This window comes from Phyllostomus hastatus, unplaced genomic scaffold (assembly GCF_019186645.2).
Source record: "Phyllostomus hastatus isolate PE091 unplaced genomic scaffold, TTU_PhHast_1.1 phas_contig_65, whole genome shotgun sequence".
NCBI classification, from domain to species: domain Eukaryota; kingdom Metazoa; phylum Chordata; class Mammalia; order Chiroptera; family Phyllostomidae; genus Phyllostomus; species Phyllostomus hastatus.
Genome location: NW_025333932.1, coordinates 6,104,669 through 6,117,682, shown reverse-complemented (window position 1 = coordinate 6,117,682; position 13,014 = coordinate 6,104,669). Strand labels below are relative to the sequence as shown.

Genomic DNA, 13,014 nt, shown 5'->3' with positions numbered 1-13,014 from the left:
TATATCACCTGAAAATCTTCCTTTGCTGGGAAAAATGCAACCAATAAAAAAATTCTCCAGTGTAACAGAGATTATCCCTTATTATTATAGACTCTTTGGGTAGGGGAGGAGCTAAGCCAACTAAGGTGAAAAAATGTTAAATGATTTGCTTCAGGGAACACACATACACACACTATGTCTCATCACCTATACTCTGCAGTTATGCAATATTTCCCAGGAATTACTCTGAGCTTTAGTTTCTTTATGGGTTAAACAAGGAAATTGTTCTATATCCCTTCTGACTTCAACAATCTATGCTTCTACTATAACAACACAGATAGATATTTAAATTGTGCTGGAAGATAGTTTTCCCTATGGAATATTCCAAGACTGATCCTAATGTTTTTAGAGTTGTATATTTCTTATCAGTACCTAGATTTCAAGAGGAGAGGTAGATTCCAGTAGTATAGTAAACTGAAGTGGCCTATCTATCTTTTTAATCAACTTTCATCTATTATTTTAATTCATTAAATAGATATTTCTTGAGAATATTTACCAAATATTTGCCAATAATGTCCATCACTGTGAATACAGTCATTAAACAGATGTGAGTGCTGCCCTCATGGAGGCTGACATTTTTTGAGGTTACAGTTAAATAAATGAACATCATGAAAAATACTAAGATGCTATTTGTTTTTTTCCCAATGAAATATAGCCTTACCCTATCAGTATTCATTAAATACTTTGCCTTAAGTAAATGTGTTTCCAATGAATTCTCAAGTCCAGGTCCACTGTAAATGACCAGCATAGGCAATACACCCACTTTTATTTTTAAGAAAATCTAGCCCTGGCTGGCATAGGTCAGTGGATTGAGCATGGGCTGAGAACCAAAGTGTTGCAGGTTCGATTCCCAGTCAGGGTACATGCCTGGGTTGCAGGCCATGACCCCCAGCAACCACACATTGATGTTTCTCTCTCTCTCTGTTTCTCCCTTCCTTCCCTCTCTAAAAATAAATAAATAAAAATCTTAAAAAAAAGGAAAAGAAAAGAAAATTTAAAAAAAAGAAAAAAGAAAATCTATAACAAAGATTGTGAACCAAACATATAGAAATGTAAAGTAAAAATCAAACTCAAAGCAGGGAAATTACAATCCAAATATACTTATATTTCCCATAAAAATAAAAATGATAAATGTATACCTCACATGCATCACAATGGAAAATTATGATGAATTAAAAAAGTAAAAACATAATAGAAATCTGTTTTAGTTTAGATGGTTCAAAAGATGTATTTATAAATTTATTAACCTTAAAATGAATTTTATCATCTTTGAGCCTGGGTCTTCCACCACTGAATAATGCATTTCTATAGAAAGATAAAGGACTATGATTTACTCCAAGAGATAAGCCAGGAAGAGACTCATAACTTGGCTATAAAATCTCCTGAGAAAATTGAAGGGTTTTATAATATTGCTGGATTATTAATAACTGGATCTCTACTCTAGGTTGGTATAAATTTTGATGTGCAAGGTTCTGTGTAACAATATCTATGCTCCTTTCATGGCATATCAAAATATCATTATAATAATTATACAGGAAGGTATTTCTATGGCCTCTAATCCAGTTTTGGGAAATCCTCTAATTTAAAGTCTTTCAAGCAGGCTAGGTCAACTTCAAGACTGAAATAAGCTTCATGGTCTCTTCTATTATTGTATATAATGGACAGCCTGGAATCTTGAGTTTATGTGGATAGACTAAGGTCTGAATTATTTAAAAACTGGTTCTATTCTAATTTGCTTATTAGATAAAAGACTCAGGAATGCATTAAACATCTAGAAGCCCCTTGGAACCAAAGCAATGTGTGAGGATGGAGTGGCAGATAATGTGGTAAAGGACTGTCTGCCTAGATACCATCAAGGTATCTGTCAGTGAGAAAATATCAAAAGAATACTACTACACATATGTTCCCCCACTGCTGGGCATACCCATTACATAATTCCTAGCTCCTTCCCTTGTGGGAAATAGGCATCTCTGCTCAAAAGATTCAGGGAGATTTGCTTTATCAAGTGCTTTTTAGTTGAGCATTACATGAAAATCAGCTATTGAAAATAAAGAGAAAGGGAACATAGGGTCCCCAGTTCTGTCACATTCACTTATTTTAATGTTCACCATACTTTAGTCTTCTGTAATCTCTATAATAATGTTGAGGAAAAGAAGCTCAGAAAGATTAAATAACTTGGAGAAGGTCATCCCTAACAAGAAGTTAACCCAGCTATCTCATAGACCTAACACAATTGCTATTGGTCATTGAGTTGTCAAAAAATGGAGTAGATTTTCAAACATCTAAAACTCAAGTTAAAATAAACTAATTTAAAAAAGAAAAAGGAATCTAAAGTAAACACATCAAAGAATATCTAGTTTTAACTAAGTGTCATTCATTCTTTCTATATACTATGCTGCCTCTAAAACTTCACAGCACTGTCTTTGTTTGCTGTACTTACATGGAATAGAAACTTGTTCTTCTTAACACTATGGTCATGATGATTAAGAACGCATTTTAAGTCACTGAGATAATTAGTGCTTTTATGAATTATCAACTCTTCTTGACCATTCAAAGCACCTGGTCTAATCTCCTACTTAAGCAAACATATGTTCACAATCACAGAGATAAGAAGCCATCCAGATTCTATCTGCCTTCTTGGAGTAAAAGAGAACTTGCTCTCACAGAGGAGATAGTGTCACTGTTGGGTCACCAGTGACATTTCCCTTTTCCTAATAATGAGGGCTCCACTGTTTCCACCATCTTCACATTCAGTCACATAACACACTCTTTTCCAAGCAACCAATACAGTTGCATGCCACTGGTCCTAGAGTGGGGATATCTGGGTTCTTGTGCTGACATTGTCCTGCCTTGCTGTGTGACTCAATGGTTATTTCCCCTGGATTCTGTAGGCATGTTTTAAAATGAGCTCGTTGAACTGAAATCCTAAGACAGTTTCCAGTTTTATCAGTTTGTGTTTCCAGTTGCCTTATTACCCTACCTGCTCTTTGGTTGTGATCATGCCATCCAGTCCTTAGAAAAGAAAAGAAATTTAGTCCACAGAGGGAAAATTTCACAGGCTATCCCTATGAATATGGCTAGAGAGGAGATACACTAAAATGGAAAGACGGTAGAAGTATGTGTGTGTATGTGTGTATGTCTGTATACACACTCCTACTCTGCATCTACTAAACCAAAAGAGATGCCACATTCTCAATTAATTTGTGCTCAGAATATTTTACATATTATTTGCATTACTTCTAAATATATGTGGGGAAAGGACTAAAGATCGTACTTTAGAGAATCCACACTTATAGTCTTTTAGGTTTAATGAACTTACTTTTGGAAATGAATGAGCTTCTTCAGTTTACTTTTCCATGTAGGCAAAATTTAAGATTCTCCATAGACTTCCCTCTTACAAAATTTTGTTTTGTTTTGTTGTTAACCATACAACAAGGTGGCATCCCCCAGCTGATGAGTTTTTGTATTTTAACATTGTTAAAGCTATGGATTTCCTTTCTTCTTCATAGTGAAAGAAGAGAATTTTATGGACAGTTATAAAATGCATATTTTAATGCAAAAGTCAATTTTCCCTGATTGAAATGATTTAGGTCTGAGTAAATACTTGCAGTATTTACTTGCAGTAAACACTTTCTGGTTTTATAGCAAGAACACAATGGAACCTATAAAATTCATCTTTAGAGGTGTGTGGTATAATGAGTACCATTCTGAAGTTATCAACTGTCCATCATCCTATCACCAGGACAAGCAAACATTGAAATGATCAATCATCTAAAATATGATGCTAGTGTGTGAACCCTGGCCCAGACAACGAAAACACCTCCTCAGGACTTGTCTGGGGCCATCAGGGCATTATGGCATATTAACAAAGACAAGCTGCCCAAATTCTTAAATTTTATTTATTTATTTTTAATGTCTAGAATGCTAAAGTGGCTAGTTATATCAGGGATAAGCTGCTTCGCAAATACGACTTTAGTGTCAAGGCTATTTTGAAACTGTGTGCATACATTTAAAGGTGCCTCAAAATGACCAAATTTTATTTCACTCACAAATCTTTGAAAGAATATGGGAGTGATGAGCAGCCATTCCCAGACAGAGGGTTTTATGTCAAATGTGAACCCATACCAAACTTTCAAGGCAACTTGTGAACCTCTGACACTAGGGAATTAACAGAACATCAAATCCAGCAAGATCACAGGGGCACAATCCTTATGCAAGAAAATAATACCATTGAGCCCTCATTAAAAGACCATTTTGTCCTAAGCCATCAAAGACTGCAAGTGCATGAAGAGCTTGGTTATATCATCAGGGATAACCAAAACAAGTGCCAAGAGCAATTGTGCACTTAGTTCTCACATGTGTCCATCTGTTCACATATAAACAGATATTCTGCTTTCTGTCTGATTTCTAAAATCTTGATATCAGAATGCCCTGGGCTTTTGCCCATTTCCTAAGAATGCAGACATCACATAAGCTACTATTAACCCATATGTGATCCACATCCATGGTGGCTGGAACCCAGCCAGGTACAACACATGGTGCTTGGTTAACAATGTCTTAAAATATAAATGAATTTATTTTTTAAATTAACACATTTTTCTTATAGAAATACCTTAATAAGACCTTTGGCATGTAAAAAAAATAGCCTCCATGTGGGTTTTTTTTTGTTCTTTTAAGATTTTTTGCAAGCATATCATAAAGTTAACCATAAAAGTTTCTGAAACAATCCAGAATTTCTTGACAAATTTTTAAAAGGACTCTAGTAAAGAATTTTGGGGACTTTATATAACAAAGATCAAACACTTTTCCTTTACAATATTCTGTTCTCAAGAGGCAACCCTTATATTTTAATTTATGTGAAAACACCTCTGATTTCCCAAGTTTCTACGTAACTATCTTAATAGCACTGCAGCCACTGAACTGCTACAGTGATGGGGAAAATTGAAGTTCTACAACCAGCAACCAAACAGGATATGTTAATACCAGGTAGAATTTTTCACTCCTGCTCTGGGGCAGTGTTCAATGGCTCATTTGTGGTGACCCCAAACCTGAAAAAGCTTGTTTAAAATGCACACATATCAATAATTACCCACACTGCATTTGATTCACATATGTACAAAAGAGCCAATTCCCACCTTGGAAAGTGTCTTAACACATGGCATTTTAACTGCCATTATTATGGCTAAAGAAAGATCATTTAGAGCCCTGACCATGTTGTCAACTGATAACAGTTACAGCTCTAAGTAGTGACAGGAGAAAGCCCTATTGCAAATGTTTCTAAAAGTGAACATCCAGTACTTGACCACTTTTAAAAAGACTTCTCTTTAAAAGAAATACACAATACACAATACACCCACAGGGCAACATGAGATGAATAAAATCCTAAGAAAATAACTCTGTACCCTCTTGTGCTACCCACTCCCAGCCATAAGAGCCGATTGGCCACCTACAACATTCAACATTGCCCAAAGTCAGAGTACACAACTCCTTCCCGAGTGAAGTGTTCCACCAGCTAAGACAGCTGTGGATAGTCAATGGAGGGAAAAAACTCCATGTATTCCATCATTAACTAAATTAAATATCCACACCATAGTATTGGGCTTTTCTAAAATAACTGTTTTTGCCAGCTAAGTGCTAGGAATTCCTGACACCCAATAGCTAATATTTGACCAGCCTAGCATGTTTCTGAAAACTCTTCAACATACAAACCTCCGCTTAACATCCTCTAGCTATGCTGTTGCCATATTACTTCCTTGTGATGATGGAAACTCAGGCATCTTATAAAGTTGCTGAAATCTGAACCCATGCTTGTTTTCTCAAGTCTTGGACAAACATAACTTTAGAGAGAGCAGAGCATAGGCATAAAGAAAGAGGAGACTGCATTTTCATCTTCCTTTCATCTTAGTCATTCATTCAGCCACTCAGGACCCTATTCACCAGAGCATTTCATTATGCAAAAAAATGCTAATCCTTTTCCGATGCTTTCACACTTGTATAAAACCCCATTCCTTCAACTGAAAAGCAATTATATCAGTTTACCTTTCTGTCAAAAACAGGATTAATACTCCAATAACAATCTCTTTTCTTTTCCTATCTTCTTGCTTTCGGAAACTAGAGAATATTAGTAGAGACATTCTGAGAACACGAATACATTATTTGAAATATGATGATGTTAACCAATGGGTTGAAAAGGGAGAATACTCATAAGAAGACAAAGTCCTTCAGTTACTGCAGAAACTCTTCTCTGGGACAGAACCAACCTTCCTTCTGCAGCTGCCCAGAGAGTGCAACTCACTCTGGTCTATTAATCAGGAACAAATTATGAAAGAATGTCGCCAGACTGGTTGACACCATCCCATCTTGGGAGACTCAGGAACAGCCTAGTAACAATGTCCTCTTCATGGGTAATGAACAGCCATGACAAATGGGGCAGAGCAACTATCTATTTGCATATGCAAATTCTCACACAAGGGAAACATGTACAAACAAGTGTCATTGTAAGGTGGATTAGGCAAACAACGCTTTTTTTTTAGGACATTCTGCAGCCCAGAACATTAGTCAGCACAATTAAACCAGTCTCCATGGAAACTAATGAAATTTCGCCATGGTATGAGTTAAATTAGATAGCTAGTTATGTGTTTCCACAATCCAACTTGAAATCCATTATGGTTTCAGAACAATACAGCAATTGTACCTAGCTGATCTTTGCCAGCTCAACAAGCCCCTAAGTTGACAATTTGCATATGTTAATATAATTAAGCACTAATTACATGAAACTTGTACATATTCACAGGCACTTTCCCTGGACGCTTTTCAGTTTGAACCTTGGCCAAGCCTTTAACCCTTAGAATGGTCTTAGAAGAAAAAAAACTCTGCCTGTGGGTACAGCCCCTAGGCAGAAACAGAAAGGCTCCTCATTTATAAGCACAAAGCTTAACCTGGCTCCTTATATTTCCAACAACAATAACAGAAAATATTTGGTGAGTGTTGTAGGACCAGGGAAAAGGGAACGAGGGGAGAAGGGATGGATTAGTCTTTAAAGACTCATAACGAGAGAATCTTTTCAAAGGCAAGCAATGACATTCATTTCAAGAAAATGTTAAGAATTTGCTTTCACTGACAGTGTCGAACCTTAGCAGATGAAAATGGTTTGACAACAGCAAAAATAGCAAGTAGAAAAGGAAGAAGGAGCCAGCAGCACCTAATGAGCTTTACATAAATATATGCAGAGGCAATTAAGCAATGTTAATTACTATGACAGCAGTTAATTGAATATAATTAGATATTTTAAGCCACTGAATAAAGCATAGTTAAGATTAATTTTATTGAGATTAATTGTAAATAAGGATAGATTAACTCTGTTTTGACAGGCATAAAAAAGTAGTCCTGCAAATTAAGCAGAAGCATGACCACCAGCCCAAAAATCATATATTATTTTAATGTCACACCTCAGAATCATCTCCTCAATAAACACAACTTTTCAAACCCAAACAGACAGGGATCTTGAAGAAAAACAAACAGCTTGCAGAGATTAAAGAGCCTTTTGTCCTTTTTCATGTGCATTTCTTTTAACAGACTAAATTAAGCGAGTCTGGTGTACGTTTTTTAGGAAGGAACATTTCACACTGAATGGAAAAAATGTTCTATCACATATGAAATTTGTGCAGCTGTGCGGAACTTGGTCCAGATGGTTTTAGACTATAAAACACCACCAAATGATAGACAGTAGGCCTTCCCAAGATTATGTGATAAAGTCACAATCTTTTATTTTGACCTCCCTAATTTATGCTTCGTATTATTTCTCACCAAATCACATATTTTCTTTCACGAATGTGTTTCTCCAAGAGGGTTAAAAGAAACATTGTGCCTACTGAGTGCTGGAAATAAATGTAAAAGGAAGGAAAGGCCTCCTTTCACAGATGCAGCTAAATCACTCAGCCACAAAATGCCACGATAGCTATGACAACAACATATGCAGATGACAGCACTTGAGTATGACTCTTACAAACAATGGTGTCTAGAAAGATTTCTTAGGAAAATACTGCTGAATGAAAATCCCTCCCAAATACTTTCACACCCAGCTAATTCATGCCCAGTCTTTAAGAAAATTAACACAGTCCTCAAGAATGCTGAACAAATCACTAATAAGAAAGGCACTTCATTTGACTTTGAAATAAATCAATAGATGATTAACATAATATTTTAAAGCAGCAGCAGATATATATGTGTGTATAACAGAAAAATATATATTATGTTTCCAATTCCTCTTAATCAAACAAGGGCTTTATGCCACTAAGCCTGCCTCACAACTTCTTCAGGGTTCCCTTAGTCTTTACAACGAAAATCCTAAAATGGTCTGTGAAACAAGACCACGACAAGCCATTTTGCAGTGAAAGATTTTAAATCATCCAGCCTCTTCTAATAGACTTGAGACTTATTGAGGTAGAAACCATAAAAAATGAAGAAGGGAAATTTAATCCCTGAAATATTGATTTGCACATTAATATCATATAGGCAGAGGGCAATTTGGCTTCGTGGAAATGACACATTGTCGACCCTTGGTGAAGTCAGAGCCAATCTAACTGCTGAACATGTCTGAATCTCAAGAGTTATTAAGGGCCTCCCTTCTTGCCTTTATGACTTTTCTTCAGCCTACCAATGCAATCTTAAATGTATTATCTTTAAGAAATAATTGTAAAACCTCAGGGGTTTTCCAGTTAATGGAAGGGAGGCCAAACCACATCAGATTCTGAAATGCAACATTAAACCCTTGCAATCAACAAAAGCACCTCAATTCTCATCCATTCAGTGCAGGATCTAATATTGTTATTAAAGATAATCAAATTTCATTGTGTAAATTTAAGTTCATGGTCAGAATGGAAGCAGTAAATTCTGCAATATTAAAGAGCGATTTTCTCAGCCTCCTTTATGTTTTCCTTGCTGGTAGATCATCTTCTCAAATAACTCATCTAGCTCAAAATAACTGAGCAGGTTTGAGCTCATTTGCTAAAAACTACAGAAGATGACAATAGAACTGATAGGTTTCCTTCTGTTTTAACTTTAAGGAGCAACTTTCACTTCCTAGACCCAGAGTCCCCTCTCCCTGTCTGACCCCACAGTTGGTGCTATGGCTTTGACTTAACACAGCTGGTTTACCTGACCTTTCTTTGTTCCTTAGGTACATTTCACTTTTCAGATTTATGGTATTTCCCTCATATTTCATTGATTCTATTTTCATTGCCATAATAATGTAAACACTTCAATATCAGCCTACTTTTTAAATCCAAAAGCAACCAGGTATTGAACAACACACTGTGATGCCCTCTCCCCAGTTTCTGCCACAAATATTAAAACCATTAAAAATAACTGTATAAACCTTATGATCCCCACACTGAAGCCAGGTGCAAGAGGTTAAAACAGCTGGCTAGCCATCTTTTATTTTTGTGTGCCTTCCTGCTGATTGAAACCACAAACGTTGAAAACTATCGAATATTCCCTTAAGGATTTTTGTTTTTTGAGAAAAGGAAGGAAAAAACCGGAAAACCTTCATTTTCTTTAATCTGCTCCTCTGTGGAAAAGAAAAAGTAAAACAAAAATCAGTCACAGAGGTAGTGAAATAATCGTGAATATCTCCTTTCTGTTGTATTTAAAACATCATTTCCAACAACTATGTACAATTGTTTTTATTCTTCAGTTAGAAAAGAGAAAAGAAGGAAAAAGAAAGAAAGAAGGAAAGAAAGTCGGAGTCTGCTCTGTCAGTTTTGCCAGTAAATATAAAGTAAAACAAGTGTTGATGGCACCGAGAGTGTTACATACCCGGGCTGTGTTTTTGCATTGCTCTCAATGGAAGCGATCGATGCCCGTGTCACTGTCGCGTCCCAATCGCAGCCAAGTCTCAGTCTTAATCTAAGCAACACCCGAAAAGGCAGCGGCAGCCGCAGCCTCTCCCTGACTCTTCCATCCATCCACCCAACTAAAAATATAATACTACATATGAGCTTTAAGCACTCCACGTTTATAGGGATCAAGCCACTGAAAATCCTGGAGAACACAATAAAAAAAAAAAACCTTCTGTCTCTCGTCTCTCTCTCCTCCCTCTCTTTTCGTCCTCTCTCTGCTCTCTGTCTCTCTCTGTCTCTCTCTGTCTCTCTCTCTCTCTCCCTTTCTCTCTCTCTCTCCTTTTGCCATCTACATGATCCTTGATTAAACATAGAACAGAGTTAATAAAAAAAAAAGAGGGGGGTAAGGACCAAGGAGAGGAAATGCAACTGTCAGAAATCGGGACCGCCAGATTTCCTGGTGAACCTGCCTCTGTCTCAGTGTCAATCCACCATCTTCCGCCAGTGAACTTGTCTTTGGGTTTTTGTTTGGTTGGGGGGGGGGCAGTTGTTGCTGTTGTGTGTGCTTTTTTGGGAAGGGGGGAGGGGAAGGCAAGGTGGGGGCTGACGGTGGGGGGGAGCAAGGAGAATGTGTGTGAGTCTGTGAGTGTGTGTTGAGTGTGTCTGTGCAGGGGTCGGCTTTGGGGGGGGGGGTCCGTGTGCGCGATCTGAACCTTTGGTACCTACAAGGAGGGTGTCTCACGGAACGGTAGCTAAGACCTCACCGGAACCGCGTGGAAGTGAGGAGTTGCGGCCAAAGGCGTCCGCGGGAGCATGTTCTCGGGGCCGGACCCCAGCCCGAGCGCCGACAGGAGCCCCCCGCCCGGATCGCAGGTAACAAAGAAATACACACCAAGCGCACCGTCTTCTGAGGGGAGGGGGCCAGGATGGGAGCCCTCTGTAACTTGGGCATCGGCGAAGAAACTTTACACAATCCATGAGAAATTTTATTTTATTTTTTTTTCCGATAAAAAAGAGCAGAAAGAAAGGGGGAGGGGAGGGAGACCGAAGTGGAAGGAAGGCGAGACCCGACGCGTTCCAGCCCCTGAGCCTCGCCCGTCTCAGGGCCAGAAAGCGCACTTGATGCCGGAGAGGCGAAGGAGGTGAAGTTCGTTTGCAGACCAGGAACCCCTTTGGAGGGGCCAGGGTATAAATCAGTCCTCACAGCCGGCCACAGATCCCCGCTCTCCCCTCCGTCCCCACCCCCCATCCCCTGTACACACAGGAACACACCTTGACCTTAGTCAAAAAGGAAGGGAAAGATTCTGGACCCCGAGCCACAAGCATCTACGCTCTAGCCTAAGGCGCACTGCACCCCTCAGCCCTAGAGCCGGAGAGCGGCGGCCGCATCTGGGTGGGTTCCTAGCCCCGAGGCCGGGCGATCCCGCCTCCTAACGGACCTGCCTTCCAGGAGCCCGCGCCCGAGTCCGCCAGCCCGACCGCGGGCTGGAGCCCGGGGCCGCGTCAGTGGCCGCTGCTCGGCGCCGGTGTCTCCCTGCAGCCCTGGCCCAGCCCGCGCGCCGGCCTCCCCCAGCCTCCGCCAAGAGCTCGCGGACCCGGGCCTCCGCGGGGTCGGCACTGGCGCCCTTCGCCGCACTCGAGAAAGCGAAGGGGGGAGGTAGGAGGAGGAAAAAAAAAAAAAAAACCCAGACTGAATAAGGGGTGGGGTTAGTAGGGAGAGGGGCTGCGACCCCACCACTCGACGTCCAAACTTTGGGAGGACGGGTGTGGAGGAAGGGGCATCGCATCCCCGGCCCCCGGCGGGTGGGGACCCCCGGCGATGCCCGCGCCGCCGCGAGCTGACAGCCTCCAGCGCCACCAGAAAGCCCGGGCTCGCGGTTCAGACAGAATCCGAAAAGATAGAAAAGAGGAGAGCCAACTGCTCGGCCAAACCTGGGGATCCGCCACTTAATCCAAAAGTTAAACCCCGAGAACACGGCCCCCCAAAGTAAATGGGAAATCAGGCCCCTCCGGGCCCCCTCCCTTCCTCCGCCGAGCAAATCCGTGAGCCAAAACAGGGGGAAAGAGATAGAAAAGGGGGGCAGAGCGGAAGAGATGGTCAGGATGCGGGGACGTGAGCGGGAGCGAGCGAGCCGGGGGCAGAGGGAGAGGCGGAGAGGGAGAGAGCGAGCGAGGGAAATATCAAAGATTGTGCAAGATCAGGCTGGAAAGATAATCGATACTCGACCTAAATTTAACACAAACTACTCAATAAAAGTTAAAGAAAAAACTTACTTTCCATTTCCCCTGCAGTTCCTACGCGATCTTCGCTCTTTTTTGTTTTGCTTTTATTTTACTTACAGCTGATCACATCCAAGTAAAACGAGAGGGTTCATTAAAAAATTTTTTAAAAAATAAAAAAAATAATCCTCGAACTTTATTGGGTGAAAATAAAAATGCTGGAGCAGAAAGTGGGGGGCATGAAGCGGTCCTCGGGGGTCCGGGAGAGTTAAAGCATGTGCCCACCGCGGTCTCTCTGTTTGGTTGTGAAGGGGTTGGGAAAAGGAGGAAAGGAAATGAAAATCCGATATGTCTTTATTCTGCTAATTATTATCGTTTTAGCCCTGTTTAAAAAAATGGCTGATTAAGTTGAGTGCGCATGTCTTTGTGTGTCTATTCCCGATATGCACTCTGGGAATGAGAGACGAGAGCGAGGGAGAGGGAGAGGGAGAGGGGGGAGAGAGAGGTGTAATTAGTGAGGTGATCAACATTCCCCAGACTGCAAATGACGCGCAGCCCGGACTCGGAGCAGCCCGGAGCCTCGCTGTTTTCAGGGCTCGGAGCACGGCGGCGGGAGCCCGGGACTCCGCGACAGCGTAGAGGGCAGGGACGGGGACCTCGGGGCTCGCACCCCACGAACCCCTGCGCGCGCGACTCCTAAACTTCATTACACACACACACACACACACACACACACACACACACACACACACTCAGCGGGGAAGGGGGGGTCAAACCTAAACACCGCAAAAGCAAAGCTCTTTAACCACTCTATTTTTTTCTTTTTAATTTTAATAAGGCAAAGTCATTATTAGCAGAACAGAGATTTGTTTACTAGGGAGCTTTAAGCAGAAATGTAAGTTAGGGTAATGGAGAG

At 40.6% G+C, this 13,014-nt stretch overlaps 1 protein-coding gene across 1 annotated transcript in view; it reads right to left on the bottom strand.

Moving 5' to 3' along the window:
- Window positions 1-12,327, bottom strand: part of ZFHX4 (zinc finger homeobox 4) — a 183,286-nt gene extending 170,959 nt beyond the window's left edge. Inside the window, exon 1 of the mRNA XM_045849478.1 lies at window positions 12,153-12,327. The gene's annotated coding sequence lies outside the window, so the exon portion shown is untranslated. The remainder of the gene's footprint in view (window positions 1-12,152) is intronic.
- Between the last annotated feature and the right edge of the window lie 687 nt (window positions 12,328-13,014).